The sequence below is a fragment of the Cynocephalus volans genome, chromosome 3 (genome assembly GCF_027409185.1).
Source record: "Cynocephalus volans isolate mCynVol1 chromosome 3, mCynVol1.pri, whole genome shotgun sequence".
NCBI lineage: Eukaryota > Metazoa > Chordata > Mammalia > Dermoptera > Cynocephalidae > Cynocephalus > Cynocephalus volans.
The window spans coordinates 24,616,736-24,641,921 of record NC_084462.1 but is presented as its reverse complement, the minus strand read 5'-3'; the positions used below and the strand labels follow the sequence as shown (position 1 = coordinate 24,641,921).

The following is a 25,186-nucleotide window of genomic DNA, read 5'->3' as shown; positions in this document are numbered from 1 at the left end:
GAGCTCCTGATGTGGGCCGAGGGTTTTCCTGTATCTTATCTATAATGGTTTCTGGGATGACTCAGGTGTCTTACCCGACCAAACAACTCCCAAGAATTTGATGGACAGCCTAGGTCCTTGCACTTTGGTTTTGTTCACGGCCCACCTACATTGTTCCAAATGGCCCAACAGTGTTGGAGCCACTTGGGTTAAACGTGCAAGAGAATCAGAGGTTAGTAACATCATCAATGTAATGAAACCATTGTAACCATGCTGGACTTAGTCCACTTGGCTAGGTCCCCAGCCACCAGACCATGACAGACAGTTGGGCTATCCAGATAACCTTGGAGCAACACTTGAAAAGTTTATTGTCTTCCTTCCCAGGCAAAGTCAAACTGTTGTTGGCTGTAAGCTGAGAGGAACAAAAACATTTGCAAGGTCCGGTACACAATGACAAGTTCCAACCTGGGATGTTAGCTGATCCATCAGGCTGTGAACTGAAGGCACAGCCATGTTCAAAGGAGACACTACACTGTTCAGTTCCCGATAGTCTGCAGTCATTCTCCAAGTACCGCCAGGTTTTTCCACTGGCCACACTGGAGCATTAAAAGGACTATATGGAAAGGGCTGGCACGTGGCTCACTTGGTAGAGTGTGGTGCTGATAACACCCAGGCCATGGGCTCGAATCCCTATATAGGGATGGCCGGTTAGCTCACTTGGGAGAGCATGGTGCTGACAACACCAAGTCAAGGGTTCAGAACCTCTTACCAGTCATCTTTTAAATAAATAAATAATAATAATAAATAAACAAACAAATAAATAAATAAACAAACAAACAAACAAATAAATAAAAAAGACTATGTGCAGGACAAATGAGGCAAACCTTTTCTAACTCAAAGATAGTGACACTTATCTCCACATGTCCCCCCGGCAAGGAATACTCTTTCACATATTCCCACAACACCTTACTGTTCATATTTGCAGCCAGAATTCCCCAACTGTTGACTCCAGGTGCAAACCATAAAGCACATCTACACCCAAGATACATTCAGCCACTGGGGACACATACACAGTATATACATAAGGGGGCTATCGTCCAATGACCAGTGGCAAAGACACAGTTTGATTTTGATACTCTGTCCTCCATAGCCATCAGTATTCACTGTGGCCCCCGGAGACTTATCAGGGTTGCTGTGTATCAGGCTACATTCTGTGCCAGTGTCCACCAATGCTAACACACACTGCACATTTGCCATCCACCTCTAGGTCCCACAACAGTAGGAGCCAAACAAGTAGGGGTTCATTTTCTGATGCACAACAGGTCATGAAAGGAGATGCACAAGTTCTCCCAACTCACACTCAGGGTCGTCATCATTTTTGGCTTCAGGGATGGGTGTGACCTATTACTGTACTTCAGTGTCCAGCAGGTCTGCCTTTTGTTTCAACTCTTGAAGCCATGCTGCATCATGGAGTGCCTGGTCCATATTGGCTCGCAGTGCAGTGAGCAGCAGCCAGTCCCTCTGGCCAGCCATGCACCAGGACTCCTCCTCTTTCACCATGGAGCCCAGCACCTTGCGAGCTTTCTCCATGCTCTTGGGGACCCGTCCACTTGGTCCCACATTTCCAGTGGAGCCCAAGTCCAAAGGAACACTGCCCCAGGTACCACATGCTCAAGGGCAGCCACATCTCCTCCCCCTCCTGAGGGGCTCGTGGCTCCCTGACCTGCTCATCCTGCCAGACTACGCCAACTGTCGGGCAGGAATCTCAGATCCTTCTGCCCATTCTTGTGCGGGTCCTGAGTCAGGTAATTGAAAGGAGACCCTGGCAGCTTTATGCAAGTAGACATACTTTATTCTTCAGTTGTGAGCTTCACAGACATAGTTTATTCTCAGACACAAGCTCAGGCTCTCCTCCACTGGCCGTCCATGCTCTGCCCTCCTTCCATGCTCCTCTGACCAGCAGTTCAGAGCAGTTACCTTTATACTTTTAGTCACAATAGCGGCCACAAGCCAAGCATTGCATAATTACAACAATCATGCTGAATCAGTAAACGGGCACACATGCAGTTACATTACGTTTATAACTTGTTTCTAGTGAATGTGCTGAATCTTGCCCATTGGTAAAAGATGCAAGGTGAGAGGTCCTGACTATACTTTTTTCGATTTTTCTTACAAGGCATCAACATAAGAATTTTGGGAGGACACAAATCACTCTACAACAAAAGGTAAAATTAAAACATTTCAGATAAACATAAACTGATAGAGGTTTTACCAGTAGGTCTTTACTAAGGAAAAAAATTTTTCTTTTTCTTTTAGTTCTGTATTATTCTTCTTATTAAAGAAAAAGTTTTTAAATGTACTTCAGTCAGAAGTAAAGTGACTCCAGTTGGAAGACCTGACGTTCACGAATAAAAAAATATCAATTTGGTAGTAAAAATTTATAATAATATTTTTATGGAATCATGTAAAACAATAAAATCTGTCAGATTAAGAAACACAAGTGAAATGCTGATATTGGGATTCTCTCCCATGACAAGGTTGGCTCCTATTTGGTCACCCTACTCTGAAGCCAACCCAAAGTCCTTGACCTCATGCCCAGAACATTCAGTCTCCCTTTGAGTGTTTATTTTTTTTCCCCCGAACCATTTTAGAGGAAGTTGCATACATCATGCCTCTTTTTCTCTATACACTTTGGGATGAATTTCCTAAGAATAAGGATTTACAGCCAGAGTATAAAGATCAGGAAAATTAATATCAAATTAAACTTATCTAGAGTTCATATTAAAATTTAATAAATTGTTCCAGTAATGTTCTTTATAGATATTTTACCTGGATTAGGATCGAAACCAAGATCATGCTTTGCATTTAATTGCCATATCTCTCTAATCTCCTTTAATCTGTTCTTCAGTCTTTCCTTGTCTTTCATGACTCTAAATTTTTTGAAGCGTACATGCCAATTTTACTTAGAAAATCTCTAATTCAGGTTTTTCTGATGTCCCTAACAATTAATTCCCAGTTGTGCACTTTTGGCTAGGGCACCATAGGAGTGAGGTAGTGTGCTTCTCACTTCGTCACATCAGGAAGCACATGACGTCAGTTTGCCCCAGTATCGGTGATGTTACTTTGATTATGTGGCTGAAGTGGTGTCTACCAGGTTTATCCAGTATGAAGTGCCTATCTTCCCTTTGCAATTAGTAGGTAATTTATGCAGAGATTTTTGAAAGTATGTAAACAACGTGTTCCTTATAGAGCTTTTATCTACCAGTTTTAGCATCCATTGGTAATTATTGCCTAAAATCAGTATCAGAGGAATAACTTTGATAGTTGCAAATGGTGATTATTCTCAATCTAGCATTTGTTCTATGTGTATTTATTAGCTGGCTCTCTGCTGTAAGGAAGAGCTTTTCTTCCTGTTGCCCACATTTATTTATTTCAATATGGAATCATTATTCTGTGGTCTACAATCAATTACTATTGTTATTTATTTTGATTCTCAAGTTTCTCCATTTGGCTAATGAGAAATCCTTCAAGCTAAGACTATTGAAAGAATTCTTTCCAAATTTATTCCTCATCTTTCACTTTTCAATCCACTTCCCTTCTAACCAATCAAAACTCTTCTCACCAAGCTAAGAGCCTCATTGAGGGTAAATCCAATGAACAATTTTCAGTCCTTACCTTTCGATTTCTCCTGCATCATTTAACAGCATGAACCTACCACTCTTCCTTTTTTTGAAATCCTCTCTTCTCTTGGCTTCCATAATATCACAGCCTTCAGTCCTCATGTGAGCTACTTGAATATGAGGTCTGCATAGAATCTATTTTGCTTGTGTGGGTGGTATCGGAGGTACCTGGCTCTCCATCGTGGTGGTGGTAGCAAGGTTAGACTCCTGGCACAGAAATGCATCGTTGGGGCAGTATGAATGACAGCAGCAATTTTTTTTCTATTGACTAGGGCAGCAGCAGTGACAGTGACCATGGTCTAAGTGTATAGTTCCTGGAAGCTCAGCACTCAGGCCACTTCTCCTGTCCCCCAGAACTTATATGGGCTAGTCAGGATTCTTTTATTAATATCCTTTATCTGTAATCAGCCAGACTAAACTTCTATTTCTTGAAAGTAAGAATGCTGATTAATCAGAGCCTGTGGTGATGCTGCCCCTGGTAACTAGCCATTACAGTTTCATATGGTGAATGTCATAACAGAGATCAGCTAGAAGATTACACAGGAAAGGCATGTGACTCAGCTTTGGGATCTAGGGAAGAACTCCACAAAGAGGAGACACCGTAGCCAAGTTCTAAGAGAGGTTTGTGGATGAGCCAGGCACAGAGTGTCAGAAGGACATTGTAGGCTGGGAACAGAGATGTCCAGGAAAGATATAAATCACAGGGTAATTTTTTTTGAGTCGGGGATGGGGTGAGGCAAGAGGTGAGACAGCAGAATTAAGCAAGGAGAAGATCTCCAAAGACTTTATATGCCATGCTTAGGTTTATCAAGTATACGTGCTAAAAATTACTTCAGGTGCAACTGAACAACTCATTTCTTCCAAAGCATCTCACCTGGAGCTCAGAGTTTGCTCTCTAAAAATAAACATTTGTACATTTGTAAGGCTGATTTCCTGGCACATGGGGGTAAAGTGCTTGTGGAAGGTACAGCTTTTTCTAGTTTGCCCAAAGTTGTTTCCTAGACTAGAAGCAGGGCTAGACTCCACACCTTGCAATGTTTACCCTGGGGAAAGGCAGGTACCTGTCACTACCTGGATGTCTTCAGGTGAGGCCTTATGTTGTGATCAGCTCCCAGCCTCACCTGACTACTCAAGGAAACAACAGCTAGCTGAGTGTGACCATAGCCCATGAGGGAACGTACTGACCTGGAAAGAAACCAGCATGCTGGACCCCAAACTTTGAAACCCCTGAGCACAATTCCCCTCCTTTGGTCTTTGAAACTACGACCCTATCAGCTAAACTCCATTCTCCTCAGGGAACTTATTGTCTTGAGTTCTTTCCAAACAACGCTACTCCCTTCCTTGAATTGTCTATGGCTTAGTTAACAGGGAGTTCTTCTCCAGACAAATTTGTATCTTAATTTACTGGGAAAGAAAACAGTTGATATACTTTAGTGTTAGCCTTGCTGCTACAAAACTTAAGGCTAAATGTATTGCTCATATGGGGCAACTTCTAAGCTACTGGCTTATTTACTGGTATATCTGTCTCTGTCAATAATTAAGCTCTTGTCTCTCAGCTTCAAACGCTACTTTGTGAGTCTGGGGTGAAATTCTGTGAGCGACATTTCTGCTCCACCTGCTGGTTTCCTGGTAGGATCTTCCAGCAAGGGGATGCTAGAGGGAGGCTTTAGGACTTTAGGGCTGGAGGAAATAGAAAGGACTTGCTCTTGCCTGTCTGCCTCTTCTGGAGTTCTTATTTGTGTTGAGATCCTATGAGGGCCAGCAGCCTTCTTCACACTGGCAGGATCTGTTCCTTCTAGGAGCAGAAGGTGAATTCAGTTTGTGGTTCTGTGGTTTTTCCAACACATGCACAGTTAGCTGCACAGTGCTCCTCCCCAGAGGTCTGAGTTTTGTCTCCATGGGACTCCTCTTCTAAGCTTCTAGGGTTATTTTTGTTTGTTTTTGGCAGCTGGCTGGTGTGGGGACTTGAACCCTTGACCTTGGTGATACAAGGCTGTACTCTACCCAGCTGAGCTATCCAGCCACCTCCAAGCTATTAAATTTAAATCATTCTAACATCTTCATTTTGTTTCCTTAGCCCCAGGAGAATTAGCTACTTTCTGTAGTTGCTACTTACATGACACCTTAGTGTTCTTTTTTTTAAAAGATGACTGGTAAGGGGATATTAACCCTTGACTTGGTGTTGTCAGCACCACGCTCTCCCAAGTGAGCCACCAGCTGGCCCCCAACACCTTAGTGTTCTTTTTCTTCTTTTTCAATTACTCACTAATAGCTCTTTATACCCAGTTAACAACTCTTTATATTTAATTCTTGCTATTAAAGTCTGGTGTGATTTCTGTCACCTTAGTAGACCGTGATTGATAAACTACTCTCTCTGCTTTCTGAGTTTTCCTTTTTGTAAATCGATCTTTCTTATCTTGCCTAATCGAATAATTTGTATAATATATTTTGGAAACATAATAGAAATAATGATTTCCTAAGTAAACTCTTGATTTCAAAGTTTCTCTTTTCCCCCAAACTCTCACTCACTTCCTAAAGTCATGACATATGGAAACCTTCTCTCACCCCCCATTTGAGCCTCTCTTCTCCTCTGTGAAAGTCAATTAAAATATAGAGTCAGATTTCCAAACAGGGTGCTTTGTTTAGGGATTATAAAATTGCAGTTTGGGGCATACACACAGACTGGGTTGGTATTCGATACTTCTGAAGAACAAAGAAAGGTTCAGAGTTTTATTAGAAAGAGAAATGTTATGAATTGTTTTGGAAGAAAGCTCACTGCCACTAGCTAAGTTTTGGGGAGTTGGCAAGCTCTATTTGGTTAGTGACAGTGGTGGGTAAAGCTAGTCTCAGAGTCACGGCAGTTTGTTTCAGCAGCTACTAGGAAAAGGGGTCTTAGGGTTACTGTGACGAGGTAGATTGATTTAGCTTATGCCATTTTTACTGTTTGAAAAGTGTTCTTGTTTGAAAGCCCCCCAACACCTGTTGTGAAAATGGAAGGTTAGAAATTGTCCTGTACTTAGAAAAATTTTAAGTTCTGCCTGCCTTTGCTGTTTCCAGCCTATGCTGTCCCTGACTGATAACACGAAGAGCTGTATCTGGATGTGTCTAGACAACCTAAGGAGGAAACCACACTGTGAAAGCTTTTGCGTCCCTAAGTGATTAACTGGTTTCTTTCAGTTTCTGTTACCACTTGTGCTAGGCCTCCCCAAGCCCCCGCCTCACGCCAGGAGGGTATGTATGTATGTGTGTATGTGTGTAACTATATGATAACTGTAAGTATGTGACTATATGATTTTTTGCTGTGTGACTATGTTCCTTTAAAAGACCCCTTAAACTTATACTCAGGGCTACTTCCTTCCAAGACATTTTTTTAAAGGAACAGTCACCGGACAGCCAATAACCCCCGCCTTTTACATTCTCAATTGGGTGTCCTGGTTCCTTTTCCATGCAGCAGCCTCACAACACTACAGCAGGCTGTTTCAGCAGCTGGGCTTGCTGGAAAATTCGTGGAGCAGGTGCTATGTGCCCTGAGTGCTTTTTCCTCCAGCCTTTCAACTCTGATTTAGTTTGGGTATGACAAGAATGACTCAAGTTTTATAATGAACTTTCACACCTCTTAGTGCTGAATGCTACATAGAATACAATGTAAATTCAGACTTAGAAAAACAGCATTATGTCTGTTAGGCTCAGTGAGATGGAGAAAAGAGAGAGACCTGAGCCATGAGCCATTTCAGACAAAAAGGTTTATTCCACTAATGTAGAGGGGGGACTGAACCAGATCAGTTTCTCCAAACCTAGGAAAGCAGGAGGCTTATAAGAACATTAGGGAGGGTTCTGACAGAGTAGTGGGCAATTTTGAAAGCAGTGGTATGCAAGGTGACACAGCCCTTGTGGTCTGATAACATCTGGTCGGTTAGGGTATAGTCTCTTTATCAGCCACTATCTCAGTACAAATTCTCCAGCCTGAAGCCTGCTAAATGAAGCCAACAAGATGAACATGATGATAAAAGTCATGGTTTTGTTTACCCTTTCCCAGGAGAGGGATCTCAGTTCCCTGAGCAGAGAAGGGAAAGGCAAGGTGGAGAAGGGGTTAAGTTGCTTAACCTGGCTATGCTGATGTTAAACTATCCATGAGGCCTAATACACGCTATGGTTCTGTAGCCCACCAGTGGTTTCCCTGCATTCTATGGTTCATAAACGGGGCCAGAGGGGAGAGGGAGATGGCATTGGGAGTTGGCAGTAAACCCAGATACTGTGGTTTCCAGTTCACTTTTGCCTCCACTGATCACTGGCTGATTGATGGCTGGCAATCATCTGGTGGTCTTCAACACAGTGCTGGCCAGGGAACCATTCACACTGATTATCACCCAAAGACCAACTAGTAAGTTCAGGTCTATGTATGGCAGTGACTTTTCATCCACCAGCTGAACAAGCTTCTCTGAGAAGGCTTTGCTGTCATTCCTTTGGGGTCTGAGCTATGATGTCCACTTGACTCTGCCCTTTTATCATTCACCTAGGTAGATTGATTCTTCTTGGTCTCTGTAGCTGAATGTATCTACCTAGGTCTTTGCTATGGCTGTGTTAGGGAGCGTGAGGAAATTGATGCTAGTTTGCTCGGGCCCTGTGGCCTCACATCGTCCTCATATCCGGGTGAGTATGACTCAGCACATCCATTGTGAACAAGCTACATGAGACTAGTGTTAGTGCGCATGCGAAACCGTGTACCCCTTGGCTCGGTGTCACTGCTGTGTACTTTCAGTATAAAAGCAGCAGCTCTGAACCACTGGCCAGTGGAGCTCACAACCGGAATAAAGGATTTCTATCCTGTCATTGGCTGCCAGAATCTTTTTCCAGCTACCTGGCTCAGAACCTGCACAGGACGGGGTAGGGGGGTCTGTGACCCAGCCCACCTGGGAGAATATAGAACCTGTAACATAGTCCAGGAGTGAAAAGGATCAATTTAGAGGGAGGATGTCTGGAATTTCTAAGGGATGATGGTCAGGATTCCTGGGTCTTCCATTAGCCCCAAGAAATAAGTGCTGAGGGGGAAATGAGCTCCCTATTAAAGGGGGATGGAGAGGGAGAAAGTAGAGAGTGGGTGGCAGCTGTTTGATGAAGCCAGAGAGGAGATTGGTCTGTCTTCTCTCTGGCTCTGTCCCAAGTTAACCTTGTTTGCCTCAGGTTGATAAGATGTTGAATAAACATGATGTAATAATGCTGAAGGCAGATGCCTGGTAGCATTTTACTAGTGAAATTGGAAGCTTTCGGATTTTAAGGAGGTCCGCCTAACATTATAGATACAGGAAAGTGGGGGTGGAATTTCTAGGTGCTTGACGGAGGTAAGAGAGGCGAGTGCGTGGGTGGAATTAGGGGCTAAAGTCCACGTGTTTTAAGAAAAGAGATGAAATGGCAGTGTGGTAATAGAAGTTAGGGTAGTTAATGCCTCTTACACACTTTCCCCTGCACGAAATCCCGTCGTCATATGGATGGAAGCTGAAGTTCTGTCCAGGTGTCCTCTTGTTGCTGTGATTGATTTACATTTTTATGCGGTCTGATCATTTTAATTCTATTTGCATGTAATACACTTGCTCAATGCTCAGAACTGTAGGAGACAATAATATGAAAAACTCTCATGAAAATTAAAAGAAAAAGAAACACAAACATGCACAAAAGAAGAAAAACTGTCACGAGACTGATGACATCACTTATCTGCTGTACTGCCTCCTGGCCTGGGGCTCTTTGTTGCTCTGGGATAGAGAACACACAGAAATTAACACAGAAGGTGAAGAGGAGTCTCACTTTATCCTCAGGTTGATGGTCCCCCATTCTCACCAACAGCCAGATTGTCACTGCGCCAGGTGGCATTAGCTCTTATCCACTCCCAGGATTCTTGCTCGATGGTGGGAGGTCTGGTTCTAGTGCTCCAGGGCAGCTTTCTACTGGACACACCTGTCTCTTGCTCCAGACAAACTGAAAGAGCCCCCAGACATATGTGCCCCAAGTATGTAGTCCTCTGGGCCCTCTCTCAGCTTTGGTCCTGGGTCACCAGGTCCTTCTTCAGCCTCTGACTCAACTTTCTGGTCTTTTCCTGCTTCAACATGTCACCAGCCTCCAAAGTGGTACCTAGGGCTATGCTTGTCTTTACCCCACTTAATTCTGCCCTTCCTTGAGCTCCAGACTCGAGAAACGTATACTTTTTAAATTCCACAATTTCAATAATTTCTTTAGGGTTGATTTCTAAAAGCAGAATTGCTGGTTCAAAGGGTATATGTGTTTTAAATATTAATAGATGTGGCCAGATTGCCTTCCAAAAAAGCTGGAACACTTCAAAGTTTCATCAGAGAAATATGAGAGTATCCTTTCCTCCACAGTCCAGCCATAAACAAGGAGTGATAGCCTAGGAATGGAATTGTTCTGTCATAGGGTATCCGTGTGTGCCAGAAGATATCATCAGTTTCATTAAGTGGTTTACCAATTTACACTCCCACAAACAGTGTATGATAGAGTTTCATATGTTCCACATCCTCACCAACACCTGGTACTGTCTGTCTGAAATTTTATCCATTATTCTGGTGATATATCATTGTAGTTTTAATTTGCTTTTCCCTAGTAACTAATGAGTTTGAGTATGTTTGAATATGTCTATATATGTTTATTGGATATATTTTTTTTATTTTTTATTTTTATTTATTTATTTATTTTTTAATTTTATTTTCTCGATATACATTGTGGCTGATTATTGCTCCCCATCACCAAAACCTCCCTCCCTTCTCCCTCCCCCCCTCCCCCCCAACAATGTCCTTTCTGTTTGCTTGTCGTATCAACTTCAAGTAATTGTGGTTGTTATATCTTCTCCCCCCCCCCCGGTTTTGTGTGTGTGTGTGTGTGTGAATTTATATATTAATTTTTAGCTCCCACCAATAAGTGAGAACATGTGGTATTTCTCTTTCTGTGCCTGACTTGTTTCACTTAATATAATTCTCTCGAGGTCCATCCATGTTGTTGCAAATGGCAGTATTTCATTCGTTTTTATGGCTGAGTAGTATTCCATTGTGTAGATGTACCACATTTTCCGTATCCACTCATCTGATGATGGACATTTGGGCTGGTTCCAACTCTTGGCTATTGTAAAGAGTGCTGCGATGAACATTGGGGAACAGGTATACCTTCGACTTGATGATTTCCATTCCTCTGGGTATAGTCCCAACAGTGGGATAGCTGGGTCGTATGGGAGATCTATCTGCAATTGTTTGAGGAACCTCCATACCATTTTCCATAGAGGCTGCACCATTTTGCAGTCCCACCAACAATGTATGAGAGTTCCTTTTTCTCCGCAACCTCACCAGCATTTATCGTTCAGAGTCTTTTGGATTTTAGCCATCCTAACTGGGGTTAGGTGGTATCTCAGTGTGGTTTTGATTTGCATTTCCCGGATGCTGAGTGATGTTGAGAATTTTTTTCATATGTCTGTTGGCCATTTGTATATCTTCCTTAGAGAAATGCCTGCTTAGCTCTTTTGCCCATTTTTTAATTGGGTTGCTTGTTTTCTTCTTGTAAAGTTGTTTAAGTTCCTTGTATATTCTGGATATTAATCCTTTGTCAGATGTATATTTTGCAAATATTTTCTCCCACTCTGTTGGTTGTCTTTTAACTCTGTTAATTGTTTCTTTTGCTGTGCAGAAGCTTTTTAGTTTCATATGATCCCATTTGTTTCTTTACCTTTGGTTGCCCGTGCTTTTGGGGTCGTGTTCATGAAGTCTGTGTCCAGTCCTATTTCCTGAAGTGTTTCTCCTATGTTTTCTTTAAGAAGTTTTATTGTTTCAGGGTGTATATTTAAATCCTTAATCCATTTTGAGTTGATTTTAGTATACGGTGAGAGGTATGGATCTAGTTTCATTCTCCTGCATATGGATATCCAGTTATCCCAGCACCATTTACTGAAGAGGCAGTCCCTTCCTCAGTGAATAGGCTTGGTGCCTTTGTCAAAGATCAGATGGCAGTAAGTGTGTGGGTTGATTTCTGGATTCTCTATTCTATTCCATTGGTCAGTGTGTCTGTTTTTATGCCAGTACCATACTGTTTTGGTTATTATAGCTTTGTAGTATAGCTTAAAGTCTGGTAGTGTTATGCCTCCAGCTTTATTTTTTTTGCTCAGCATTGCTTTGGCTATGCGTGGTCTTTTATTGTTCCATATAAATGACTGGATATTTTTTTCCATTTCTGAGAAAAATGTCTTTGGAATTTTGATGGGGATTGCATTGAATTTGTATATCACTTTGGGTAGTATGGACATTTTCACTATGTTGATTCTTCCAATCCAAGAGCATGGAATATCTTTCCATCTTCTTGTATCCTCTCTAATTTCTCTCAGCAGTGGTTTGTAGTTCATGTTATAGAGATTTTTCACCTCCTTGGTTAACTCAATTCCTAAGTATTTTATTTTTTTGGTGGCTATTGTAAATGGGCAGGCTTTCTTGATTTCTCTTTCTGCATGTTCACTATTGGAGAAAAGAAATGCTACTGATTTTTGTGTGTTGATTTTGTATCCTGCTACTGTGCTGAAATCATTTATCAATTCCAGCAGTTTTTTTGTAGAGGTTTTAGGCTGTTCAATATATAGGATCATGTCATCTGCAAACAGGGACAGTTTGACTTCATGTTTTCCAATCTGGATGCCCTTTATTTCCTTCTCTTCTCTGATTGCTCTGGCTAGTACTTCCAACACTATGTTGAATAGGAGTGGTGAGAGTGGGCATCCTTGTCTAGTTGCTGTTCTTAAAGGAAAAGCTTTCAGCTTTTCCCCATTCAGGATGATATTGGCAGTGGGTTTGGCATATATGGCTTTAATTATGTTGAGATACTTTCCCTCTATACCTAACTTATAGAGGGTCTTTGTCATGAATGAGTGCTGAACTTTATCAAATGCTTTTTCAGCATCTATAGAGATGATCATATGGTCCTTGTGTTTGAGTTTATTAATATGGTGTATCACATTTATTGATTTGCGTATGTTGAACCAACCTTGCATCCCTGGAATGAATCCCACTTGATCATGATGAATAATTTTTCGTATGTGTTGCTGTATTCTGTTTGCTAGTATTTTAGTGAGGATTTTTGCATCTATATTCATCAAGGATATCGGCCTGTAGTTTTCTTTTTTGGTTATATCTTTACCTGGTTTTGGTATCAGGATGATGTTTGCTTCATAGAATGAGTTTGGGAGATTTGCGTCCATTTCAATCTTTTGGAATAGTTTGTAAAGAATTGGTGTCAATTCCTCTTTGAATGTTTGAAAAATTCTGCTGTGAATCCATCTGGTCCTGGGCTTTTCTTTGTTGGGAGCCTTCTGATAACAGCTTCAATCTCCTTTATTGTTATTGGTCTGTTCAAATTTTCTATGTCTTCATGGTTCAGTTTTGGGAGCTTATGTGTGTTCAGAAATTTATCCATTTCCTCCAGATTTTCAAATTTGTTGGAGTATAGTTGTTTATAGTAGTCTCGAATGATTCCTTGTATTTCAGATGAATCAGTGGTAATATTGCCTTTTTCATTTCTAATTTTTGTTATTTGAGTCTTCTCTCTTCTTTTTTTTGTTAGCCATGCTAATGGTTTGTCAATTTTATTTATCTTTTCAAAAAACCAACTTTTTGATTCGTTGATCTTTTGAATGGTTTTTTAGTTTTCAGTTTCATTTCGTTCTGCTCTGATCTTAATGATTTCTTTCCGTCTGCTAACTTTAGGTTTGGATTGTTCTTGTTTTTCTAGTTCTTTAAGGTGAAGTGTTAGGTTGTTCACTTGCCATCTTTCCATTCTTCTGAAGTGAGCGTTTAATGCAATAAATTTCCCCCTCAATACTGCTTTTGCAGTATCCCACAGGTTTTGGTATGATGTATCATTGTTTTCATTAGTTTCAATAAATTTTTTGATTTCCTGCTTGATTTCTTCTTGGACACATATGTCATTGAGTAGAATGCTGTTTAATTTCCATGTGTTTGTATAGTTTCCAGAGTTTCGTTTGTTATTAATTTCTAGTTTTAATCCATTGTGGTCTGAGAACATACATGGGATAATTCCAATTTTTTTGAATTTATTGAGACTTGATTTGTGACCTAATATGTGATTTATCCTGGAGAATGATCCATGTGCTGATGAGAAGAATGAATATTCTGAGGTTGTTGGGTGGAATGTTCTGTAGATATCTGCCAATTCCAATTGGTCTAGAGTCTTGTTTAGATCTTGTGTTTCTCTACTGATTCTTTGCCTAGATGATCTGTCTAATATTGACAGTGGGGTGTTCAGGTCCCCTGCTATTATGGTATTAGTGTCTATTTCCTTCTTTAGGTCTAATAGAGTTTGTTTTATAAATCTGGCTGCTCCAACATTGGGTGCGTACATATTTATGATTGTTATGTCTTCTTGATGGATCAGTCCTTTTATCATTAAGTAGTGTCCCTTATTGTCTCTTTTTATGGTTTTTAGTTTAAAGTCTATTTTGTCAGATATAAGACTAGCTACTCCAGCTCGTTTTTCTTTTTTGTTTGCATGGTAAATCTTTTTCCATCCTTTCACTCTTAGTCTGTGTGAATCTTTATGGGTGAGGTGGGTCTCATGTAGGCAGCATATAGTTGGGTCCTGCTTTTTGATCCAGTCAGCCAGTCTGTGTCTTTTGATTGGGGAATTTAAGCCTTTTACATTAAGAGTTGTTATTGAAAGGTGTTGATTTATTCCTAGCATTTTGTTGGTTGTTTGGTTGTCTTAGGTGTCTTTTGTTCCTTGCTTTCTGATTTACTGTTTGGTTTCTGTGTTTGTTGGTTCCTTAGGTTGTAGATAGCGTTTTTGTTTGCTTGTTTTCTCTTCATGAATGCCATTTTTATTATACTAGTGCGTATTGATTTTTCTTGGGTTTTTAGTGCAGTGGTAGTTATTTTTCAGGAACCACACCCAATACTCCCTTGAGTATTTCTTGTAAGGGTGGTCGTGTGGTGGTGAACTCCCGCAGTTTTTGTTTGTCTGAGAAATATACTATTTGCCCTTCATTTTGGAAGGATAGCCTTGCAGGGTAAAGTATTCTTGGCTGGCAATCTTTGTCTTTTAGTATTTTGAAAATGTCATCCCATTCCTTTCTAGCTTTTAGGGTTTGTGATGAAAAGTCTGATGTTAGCCTGATTGGGGCTCCCTTATAAGTGGTTTGACGCTTCTCTCTTGCACCTTTTAAGATTCTGTCTTTGTCTCTGAGTTTTGCCAATTTGACTATGACATGTCTTGGAGAAGGTCTTTTTGGGTTTAATACGTTTGGAGATCGTTGAGCTTCCTGGATCTGAAGATCTGTGATTTTTCCTATACCTGGGAAGTTTTCTGCCACTATTTTGTTGAATATGTTTTCAATGGAATCTCCATTTTCCTCCCCTTCTGGAATACCCATGACTCGGATATTTGAGCGCTTAAGGTTGTCTGATATCTCTCTCAGATTTTCTTCAATGTCCTTGATTCTTTTTTCTTTCTTTTTGTCTGCTTGTGTTATTTCAAACAGCCCATCTTCAAGTTCAGAGGTTCTCTCTTCAACTTCGACAAGCCTGCTGGTTAAACTCTCCGTTGTGTTTTTTATTTCGCTGAATAACTTCTTCAGTTCAGCAAGTTCTGCTACATTTTTTTTCAGGACATTGATTGCTTTGTACATTTCCTCTTTCAGGTCCTGTATACTTTTCCTCATTTCATCATGATGTCTAGCTGTGTTTTCTTGTATCTCATTCAGTTTCCTTAGAATTATCACTTGGAATTCCTTGTCAGTCATTTCAAGGGCTTCTTGTTCTATAGGATCTAGAGTTTGAGATTTATTAACTTTTGGTGGTGTACTTTCTTGATTTTTTGTATTTCTGCTATCTTTTTTTTGATGTTTATTCATTGTGGCAGGGGTTTTCACAGTCTACCGGTTTGAGACTAATGAATAACTAGGATGTTGCTGTGGTTGCCAATTTCATATGGCTACCTCCGTGGCTGCTCAGTTGGCCTCTAGTGCCTTGTGTGTGTGGTTGCCTCAGGTCTTGGGCTTCTCCGGGGAGCCACCTTTCTGGTCAGCTTGGACTCTGCTGGGCTGGTGGATCACGTACCACAGGGTGTGTGATCGCTGTTGAGCTTTCACTTCCTGTGCAGGACTTCTCCCTGTTCCATGTGCTCTGGCCCAGGCTGTTGGATCATGCAGTGGCGACCCCACCGGGTGTGTGGTTTCTGTTGAGTCTCCGCCTCCCTGGCCGCACGTCTGCCCACTCTGTGCGCACTGTGCTGGGCTGGGGCGGGTCTTCTGCAACCCTCGTCTATCAGCTGGGCCTTCAAGACCCTGCTCGGCACTGCCTCGCCCAGGAAGTCTACCAGGTTTCTGCTAGGCACAGACGACCGGTCGCTCTGGGTGCCTTTGTAGCACTATGTAGATCTTTGTCAGGAATTGTTCACCTTTGTATCCCCCCGGTATAAACCGAGTCTAGCGCCCGCCTGTAGCCAGCTCTCCGGCAGGTTCAAGCGGACCTGGGAACTCTCCTACCACACTATTCCCAACCAGAAATTCGTTAGGCTTTTTTCCGAACTGGTGGCCGCAGAGATGGTAACTGCCTCCCAGTAACAGGAAGTTTACCAGGGGCCGGAGTCCAGGGTGTGGTGGAGTGACAGTCAGCCGGCCAGTACTTCCTTGACATCCCAACACTGGGCGGGAACACCCCACGCCACCAACCCGCCAGAGATCCATGGAGGGAGTGTGAGGGGAGGCCGGCCAGTAGGCTCTGGAAAGCCCCACGTGGGGCCAAGCAAGTGGGAGGGCTCAGTGATGGCCGAGCCTGGCGGAGCTACCCGTACCTGGGAAAATGGAGGGAGCCCCGGGGTGGTGAGTGGCCTGGTGATGCAGGCGGGAGTCGGGTGGGCGTCTGCCGCCCACAGGACTGGTCCAGGGGTCACTCACAGGGTTGTGCCCGGTCAGGTGCTCACTCTCTGTCCTTGGTTTGCCGCCTTCCCCTTTCTCGGCCGCTGCCGCCTCGGGCTGTTCAGTTGCGGCACGGCTCGGGCGCTCCCAGGGATCTTCTTTAATGCCAGCCTGAAACCTCGAATCCTGAGTAGGGCAGCTGGCTGCCTTCAGCGCGGCCCCGGCCTCCGAGATCCTGTCTGCATCCACAGCAGCCCTGGCGCCGTGTTCCCTGTTTCGAGACTCGCTTTTGCAGCTAAGAAACAGTTCTTTTCCTGCTCCACACTTCAAAGCTGTTGCCTGTAAATGAGGCAGCCTCTCCTGCCGGGGGCAAAGTGGCGGTCACCCCCCACGGCTGGCCAGCAGCAGCGGTCCTCCCTTAAGAGATGGCGAGAGGAAGGTCCACAAGTTTCCTGGCTGCCTGAGGCCCAGTGGCCGCCTTTTCCACCTCAGCTACTCTGTGCCAGCTGCCGCAGTCACCGCCATCTTGAAAGTCCCCTTTATTGGATATTTGATTATTCACTTTTGTGAAATGCCTGCTTAGATTTTTATCCTGTTTTTCTAGTAGGCTGTTTAACTTTTACTTATTGACTTGTAGAAATGATGTATATATACTAGTCTTTTGTAGGCTATTTGAATTCCACATGTGCTCTCCCACAGTGACTAAATTTTTCATGCTGTTATAGAGTGTTTTGATGAACAAAAGTTTCAAATTTTAACGCAGTTCAGTTTATCAATCTCTTCCTTAATGGTTTGTGCTATTTGTGTCCTGTTTAAGAAATTTTCACATCTGCCAACAGTCATGAAAGTATTTTCCTAGGCTATCCCCTAGAAGCTTTTTTGTTTTAACTTTCACACTTTAGATTTACCGTCCATTTGGAATTATTTTTGTATATGGTTCCGGGCAGACAATAGCATCATCTTTTATATGGATATGTAATTGTATTGGCACTCTTTATTGAAAGTCTCCTTAATTCTCTGTAGTGACATGTTTGTCATAAATCAAGTGGCCTGATATGGGTGTGTCTGCTTCTGGATTCTCTATTTCATTGTGTAAACCCGTCTACCCTTGCTCCAGTACCACACTGTCTTAATGACTGCTAAATGATCTTCCAAACCTGGCTGTATCATTTCACATTCTCACCAACAATGATGTGGGTTCCTGTTGCTCCACAACCTCACCAGAATTTGGTTTTGTCAGTGTTTTTGATCTCAGCCATTCGAACAGATGAGTAGTGATATCTCATAGTTGTTTTAATTTGCAATACCCCTATTAAATATGATGTTGAGCAATTTTAAATATGCTTATTTGTCAGCAGTATATGACCAAACCCAAGGTCATATAGATTTTCTTCTATGTTATCGTCTAGAAGTTTTATGGTTTTGCATCTGACATTTGAGTCTGTGGACTATTTTGAGTCAATTATTATGAAAGATGTAAAGCCTGTGTCTAGGTTCATTGTTTGCATGTGTGTGTCCAGTTGCTCCAATACTATCTATTGAAAAGAGTATCTTTTCTCCACTGAATTGCCTTGCTCCTTTGTCAACGATTAGTTAATTATATTTCTCTGGGTCTTTTTCTGTCCCTTCTGTCCCATTTTTTCTTTATTCTCTATTTTGTTTCATTGATCTGTTTGTCTATCCTTTCGTCAATACCACACTGTCTTGATTACTGCAGCTTTATAGTAAGTCGTAAGTCAGGTAGTGTCAGTTCTCTGACTTTGTTCTTCTTCAGTATTGTGTTGGCTATTTTGAGTCTTTTGCCTTTTCATATAGCTTTAGAAGCAGGTTGTAGATGTTCACAAAATAACTTGCTGGGATTTGATTGGGATTGCATCAAATCAATAGATCAAATTGGGGAGAACTGATATCTTAATATTAAGTCACACTATCCCTGAAGATGGAATATCTTTTCATTTATTTACATCTTCAGTTTCTTTCATCACAATTTGTAGTTTGTCTCATATAGGTCCTGTACCTATTTTGTTAGATTTATATCCATGTATTTGTCCCTTTTTTGGTGCTAACATAAATGGTATTGTGTTTTTAATTTCAAATTCCAATTATCCATTACTGGTATATAGGAAAGCAATTTATTTTCGTGTATTAATCTTATATCCTGCAAACTTGATGTACTTGCTAATTAGGTCCAGGAAGTGTTTATTTTTTGTTTTCTGATTCTTGGGATTTTCTTTATAGATAATTATGTCATCTGGCAACAATAACAGTTTCATTCGTTTCTTCTCAGTCTTTATATCTTTAATTTCCTTTTCTTATCTTCTTGCCTTGGCCAGGACATTCAGTTGAAGACTGAGTAGGAGAGGTGAGAGAGGACATCTTGCCTTATTCTTGGTCTTAGGGGGAAGAATCTAGATATTCACGGTTCAGTATGATGTCAGCTATAGGTATCTTATAGATGTTCCTTATCAAGTTGATTGTGTGTGTGTGTGTGTGTGTGTGTGTGTGTGTGTTTAATCATGAAAGGGTGTTGGATTTTGTCAGATGCTTTTTCTGTATAAATTGAGATGATTATATGGTTTTCTTCCTTTGTTCTATTAATGTAGTGTGTTATATTGATTGATCTTCTTGTTAAATCACCCTTGCATTCTTGGGATAAATCTCTCTCTGTTGTGGTATATAATCCTACTCATATGCTGTTGGATTTGGTGTGCTAGTATGTCATTGAGGATTTTTGCATCAATATAAGAAATATTGGTCTGTAATTTTCTCTTTTTGTGTAATGTCATTATCTAGTTTCAGTATTGGGGTAATGCTGACCTCATAGAATGAATTAAGAAGTGCTCCCTTCTATTTTTTTGAATTATTCAAGAAGGATGGATATTAACTTAACATGGTCTATCTTACTTCATCCTGTACTTTTAATCTATCTGTGTCTAAATATTTAACAGGAATTTCTTGTAGAAAACACATAGTTCAATCCTATTTTTCAATCTCTGTCTTTTAATTGATGTATTTAGACCATTCACATTTAAAGTGATTATGGATAGAATTATTAATATCTACTATGCTTGTAACTGTTTTCTATTCATTGCATTTATTCTTTTGTTCTTTTCTTTATCTTCCCCATTTTCTGCCTTCTTGTTCTAATTGAATATTTTATATATTTACATTTTCTCCTATCTCTTGCTTATTATTTATGCTTCTTTTAAAAAATTTTAGCAGTTTCCCTGGACTTTGCAATATACATTTACAACTAATCTAATTCCACTTTCTGGAGTATCACAGTTAGCTTATAGCAGAGTATACCCAATTCCTCCCTCTCATCCCTTGTAACATTGCTGTCATTCATTTTACTTATCCACAAGCTATAATTATCCAATACATTTTTTGCTGTTTTATTTTGAACAGTTACCAATTATATCAATTAAAAGTCAGAAAATAAAAGATTTGATTTTACCTTCATTTATTTCTTCTCTAATGCTGTTCATTTCTTTATATAGAACTTAGGGTTTCTGATTGATGTCATTTTTCTTTTCTCTGAAGAAGTTCTTTCAATATTCCCAGCAACACAAGTTTTGTGGCCCCAGTTTGCCTGAGTTTTTTTTTTTTTTTGTCTGAGAAAGTCTATTTCTCCTTCACTTTTGAAGTGTAATTTTGCTGAATATCGAATTCTGGGTGGGTGGGATTTTATTTTATTACTTCAAATATCTCATTGCACTCTCTTCTTACTTGCAATGGTTTCTGAAGAGAAGATGGTGTAATCCTGACTCTTGTTCTTCTATAGTGTTTGCTTTCTCTAGCTTTTAAGATTTTCTATTTGTCGTTGACTTTCTAAAATATGAATATAATATACCTAGTTGTAGATTGGTTTTTTGGCATTCATCTGGTTTAATGTTCTCTGAGCTTTCTGGATCTGTAGTTTGATGCATGTCATTAGTTTTGGGAAATGCTCAGCCATTATTACATCAAATATTTCTTCTCCTTTCTCTTGTTCTTCTCTTTCTGGTATTATAATTACATGTATGTTACATCTTTTATAACTGTCATACAGTTCTTAGATGTTCTGTTCCTTTTTTACTTACTGTTTTTTCTCTTTGCATTTTCATCTGGGGAGTTTCTATTAACATTTCTTCAGACTCACGGATTGTTTTCTCAGCAGTGCCCAGTCTAATCATGAATCCATCAGATGCAGCCTTCATTTCCATTACAGTGTTTTTGACATCTAACACTCCCTTTTGACTCTTTCTTAGAGTTTCCATCTCTATGTTTAGATCACCCATCTGTTCTTAAATGTTGTCCATTTTTTTCCATTGTAGCCCTTAGTATATTAATTACAGTTATTTTAAATTCTTTATCTGATAACTCTAAAATTCAATTATCTAATGGATCTATGAAAATTGTGGATTTTCAGTCTGTCCAGCTTTTTTCTTGTTGTGAGGATGAGAGTGACAACTTCCCAGCACTGTAAGTCTCCTGTCCTGGACTTTTAATACTTTAGACCAGGTACTTTTAAAATATCTGGTTTCTTTCACTCAAAGTTAGTCACTAATTTGTTTAGTCAGTTTGCAACTGTGTGTATGAGAGAAGTTGACCTATAATTTTCCTTTCTTGTGATGTCCTGCTTTCGTTTTGGAATTAAGGTCATGAAGATTTCAAATTAGTTGGGAGTAGTTCCTTGTTTTCTATTCTGTGGCAGAATTTTAGTACTCTGTATAAAGTTTCCATAAAATGTTTGGAATAGTTACATGGTAAACAATCTGTGTCCAGTGTTTTCATTGGTAGAAATTTTTAAATTACAGATTCAATTTATTTAATAGACATAGAACATTTTAGATTTTTTCTTTCTTGTGTTCATTTTGGGAAGGCTTCTTCCAGAAATTTGTCCATTTTATCTAAATTTTCAAATTAATTGGCATAAAGTTATTTATAATATTCTCTTACTATGTCTTAGTATCTGTAAGATATGTCACATGTACCCTTTTTCATACTTGCCATTGGTTATCCTTCATTAATCTCACCTGATGTTTATAGTTTTATTAGTCTTTGCAAAACACCAAATTATCCTACTCATTTCTCTCTATTGTGTGTTTGTTTTCTATTCCATTATTTTTGCTCTTATCTATATTATTTTGTTCCTTCTACTTTTTTTGCATTCATTTCCTGTTTATTCTAAATGTAGTTTGATCCCGGTAGTTCTGATCCCAGTGTTGGAGATTGCTTATTGTGGAAAAAAATAAACAGATTCCAGAACTAGATCAAACACAAAGGCTCCTAAAGATTAAGCTCTTTGATACCAGAATTCTGGTAAAGGCAGTGAAGAGCTTCTCTGAGCCCAGATCTGCCTTCCAAGATAACTACATCCCATCCTCTGATCAACAGTCACATTCTGCTTCTAGAATCCTTACGATGGTCATGGTTTTATTTCTCTGGCACCTGGGTGCTGGTTTACCCTCTCCCTGTAAAAAAGTGTTTTTCTAGTCCAAACTTTCGAGAGACCTTTTCCTCCATTTATTTTGAGTTTTTCTTCTGGGAACACCTCCTTCATAATTGATTTTCAGATCAGAGACAATTGACACACCTTTGGCTTCCAATGACTGATGGAGTCCTTTGAGGCCTAGGTGTTCATCCACCTGCGGGACATTCTGCGGTGGCATCCACAGGTGAGGGAGTAATCTAACTCCACTCCACTAGATTGTTACCTTTCTAACACTCCCCTTGCATATTCACATTGAACCATAAATAGGAACCATGTCTGGGGTTTGATCCCTGAACCAGCCAGCAACACAACAGCAATAACAACAACAACAAAGCATGTTCAATGAATATTAACTCACAAAGAAGCAACAAGTTAGAAAGTAAGGTCCCGTTGCTCGTCTTGGGGAAAATGATATGATGGCTCACACAAATGTGGAGGGGTTGGAAGAGAAGAAGAGAACCTAGAAGGGCAGAAGAAGAGAGCATGGAAGAGGTTGTAAACGGAGAGATGTCGAAGCTGAAGCAAGCTGTTGCGTGGAGTTGTTGCAAGTGGTTTTTCCTGAGACTCACAGTCCTTGGGAATAGATCTGGGAGGAGAACCTAGTATTCTGGAGGACTTGGTGGTTTTTCTCCCTTTCTCTTCACTTGTTAAAGCTCTTGCTCCTTGGAGTCGGGAGGAAGACAAAAGTGCCAAGCAACTAATGTCTTTGGCCAAACTCCATGTCCTGTTGAAAGGGAACCTACCTCTTTTGGAAAGGCTGATGATGTCAAAGGCTAGACGTCAAGACAGAAGTCTTTAGGGGCTTAGAAATCTGCAGGATCAATCATTAGAGCCTGTGAGTGGTTGGCTCACGAGCTGGATGTTCTTTGGTGAGAGCATGGGTCACATTGCTGAGTATAGCTTTTAATTATTTAATCATGCATCTGGAAATTTCAGAGACTGTCATTATCAATATACAAATTCTATGTTGATAGTTCCTTATTAATTCTTGGATTTTTGAAACTCTCTACCCAGGATCTCAGTCACGTGCCAGATGTCTAATACACAAGCCCAGGCGTCCACAAAACTCTTCATCACCCCGTTCACGTGGCACAAGATTGTGGTTCTAGGGTTGGTCATTGCAGTTTGGGTGAGTATTCCTCTTTCCACTCATCTCGATCCTCCCATAGAGCTTGAACCAGTTACCTGCATCTGGGAGAAGGAGGCTGAGAAAAAACCTCCATTTCCTCACTCTATTTTCCAGCTTCTAATCCAGGAGCAGAAGTGTCGTGGTGGGACAAGTTCATAGAAAGAGAGCGAGCAAATTGTAACAAGTAGGGGTGGCTTTAAGGGTGTCCAAAACAGTTTGAGGAGAAGATAGAAATCTATGCTTTCCAAGCCTTCTCTTTCTCCAAGTTGTTATATTTCTGCTTCAGCTCAGCTGGCTCCTTTCCACTTCTCATAACTGAGAGAGGCACTGTAACCTCCATACCTTGTCTCCAGGGACACCCCTTTCCTCCTCTCTACCTTGCTGCACATGTAGACGTTTCCTTTTCCCCTTGGTTCTGCTGAGAAAGAACGTTGTAGTACTTCAAAAAGGAGTTTTACCAGGAATGAATAAAGAAACAAAGCAAAAGATAACTCAAAGACATAAACCTGTGTATTTACAAAGGACAAATCACTTGTGCTAAACCAGATAACAATGGGCTTCAAATTGAGTTGCCTCCACAGCATCTTATTTGGATGTTAAGTCAAAAGTTTCAGTGTCTAACCTGGGATGAGTTATGGTTCCTGTGACTAGTTCTGGTGTAAATGAGAATCTTTTATTTCTTTATTTCTTATTTTTTTATATATATTTTTAAATTGTGGTAAAATACATATAACATAAAATTTGCCATCTTAACCATTTTTAAGTGTACAGCTCAGTGACATTAAGTACATCCATAATGTGCAGCCATCACCCCCATCCACCCCCATAGCTCTTTTCATCGTGTACAACTGAGACTCTTTAGTTGCTAAGTAACTCTTCATTCCCTTCACCGCTCAGCCTCTGGCAACCACCTTTCTACTTTCTGTCTCTTATGATTTTGACTACTATAACTGCCTCTGTAAGTGGAATCATACAATATTTGTCCTTTTGTGTCTGGTTTATTTCACTTAGCATAGTGTCGTCAAGGTTCGTCCATGTTGTAGAATATGCCAGAACTGCCTTCCTTTTTAAGGCTAAATAATATTCTATCATATGTATATACCACATTTTGGTTGTCCATTCATCCATCAATGGACACTTGGGTTGCTTCCATGTTTTAGCTATTGTGACTAATGCTGCTATGAACACAGGTGTGTAAATATCTCGTTGAGATGCTGTTTTCAATTTTGAGGGGTATATACCCAGAAATAGAATTACTCTATCATATAGTAGTTCTACTTTTAATATTTTGAGGAACCACCCTAGTTTTTCACAGCTGCTGTGCCATTCTACATTCTCACCAACAGTGCACATGTGTTCCAATTTCTTCACATCCTCAGCAACACTTGCTATTTTCTGATGGTGATGTGGTATTTCTTGCAATTTTGATTTGTGTTTCTCTAATGGTTAGTGATGTTTAGTATCTTTTTGTATGCTTACTGGCCAGTTCTGTATCTTCCTTGAAGTGTATTCAAGTCCTTTGCCTATTTTTGAATCCAGTTGTTCATTTTTTTCTTGTTGAGTTTCAGGAGTTCTCTATATATTCTGGATCTCAATCCCTTATCGGAGAAATTATTTACAAACACTATCTCCCATTCTATGGGTTGCCTTTTTACTCTGTTAATAGCCTCTCTTGATACCCAAACTTTAAAATTTTTCATGAAGTTCAATTTGTCTATTTTTTATTTTGTTTCCTGTGCCTTTGGTGTCATATCCAAGAAGTCAGTGCCAAATCCAAGGTTGTGAAGAGTTTGCCTTATTTTCTCCTAAGAGTTGTATTGGAATGAATGACATGCCCCCTCTCCTTTCCATCTTCGTACATTCTGCTCTCTCTTTCATAATTGCTCCGCCTTTCTCACCTGCACTTTTCCTTCACGACTCAGCTCAAGCATCTCATATCTTTTCCCCTGCTGCCGGCTCCCCCGTCCCAGTATGGGCAGGGGCCCCTTACGTACCCCAGCACTTATTACAGTTCT

General features: G+C 40.5%; 1 pseudogene; it reads left to right on the top strand.

Annotated features, from left to right (window-relative positions):
* Positions 1 to 1,537: 1,537 nt before the first annotated feature.
* The window catches only part of LOC134372496 (NXPE family member 3-like), a 33,388-nt pseudogene continuing 9,739 nt past the window's right edge, over positions 1,538 to 25,186 (top strand).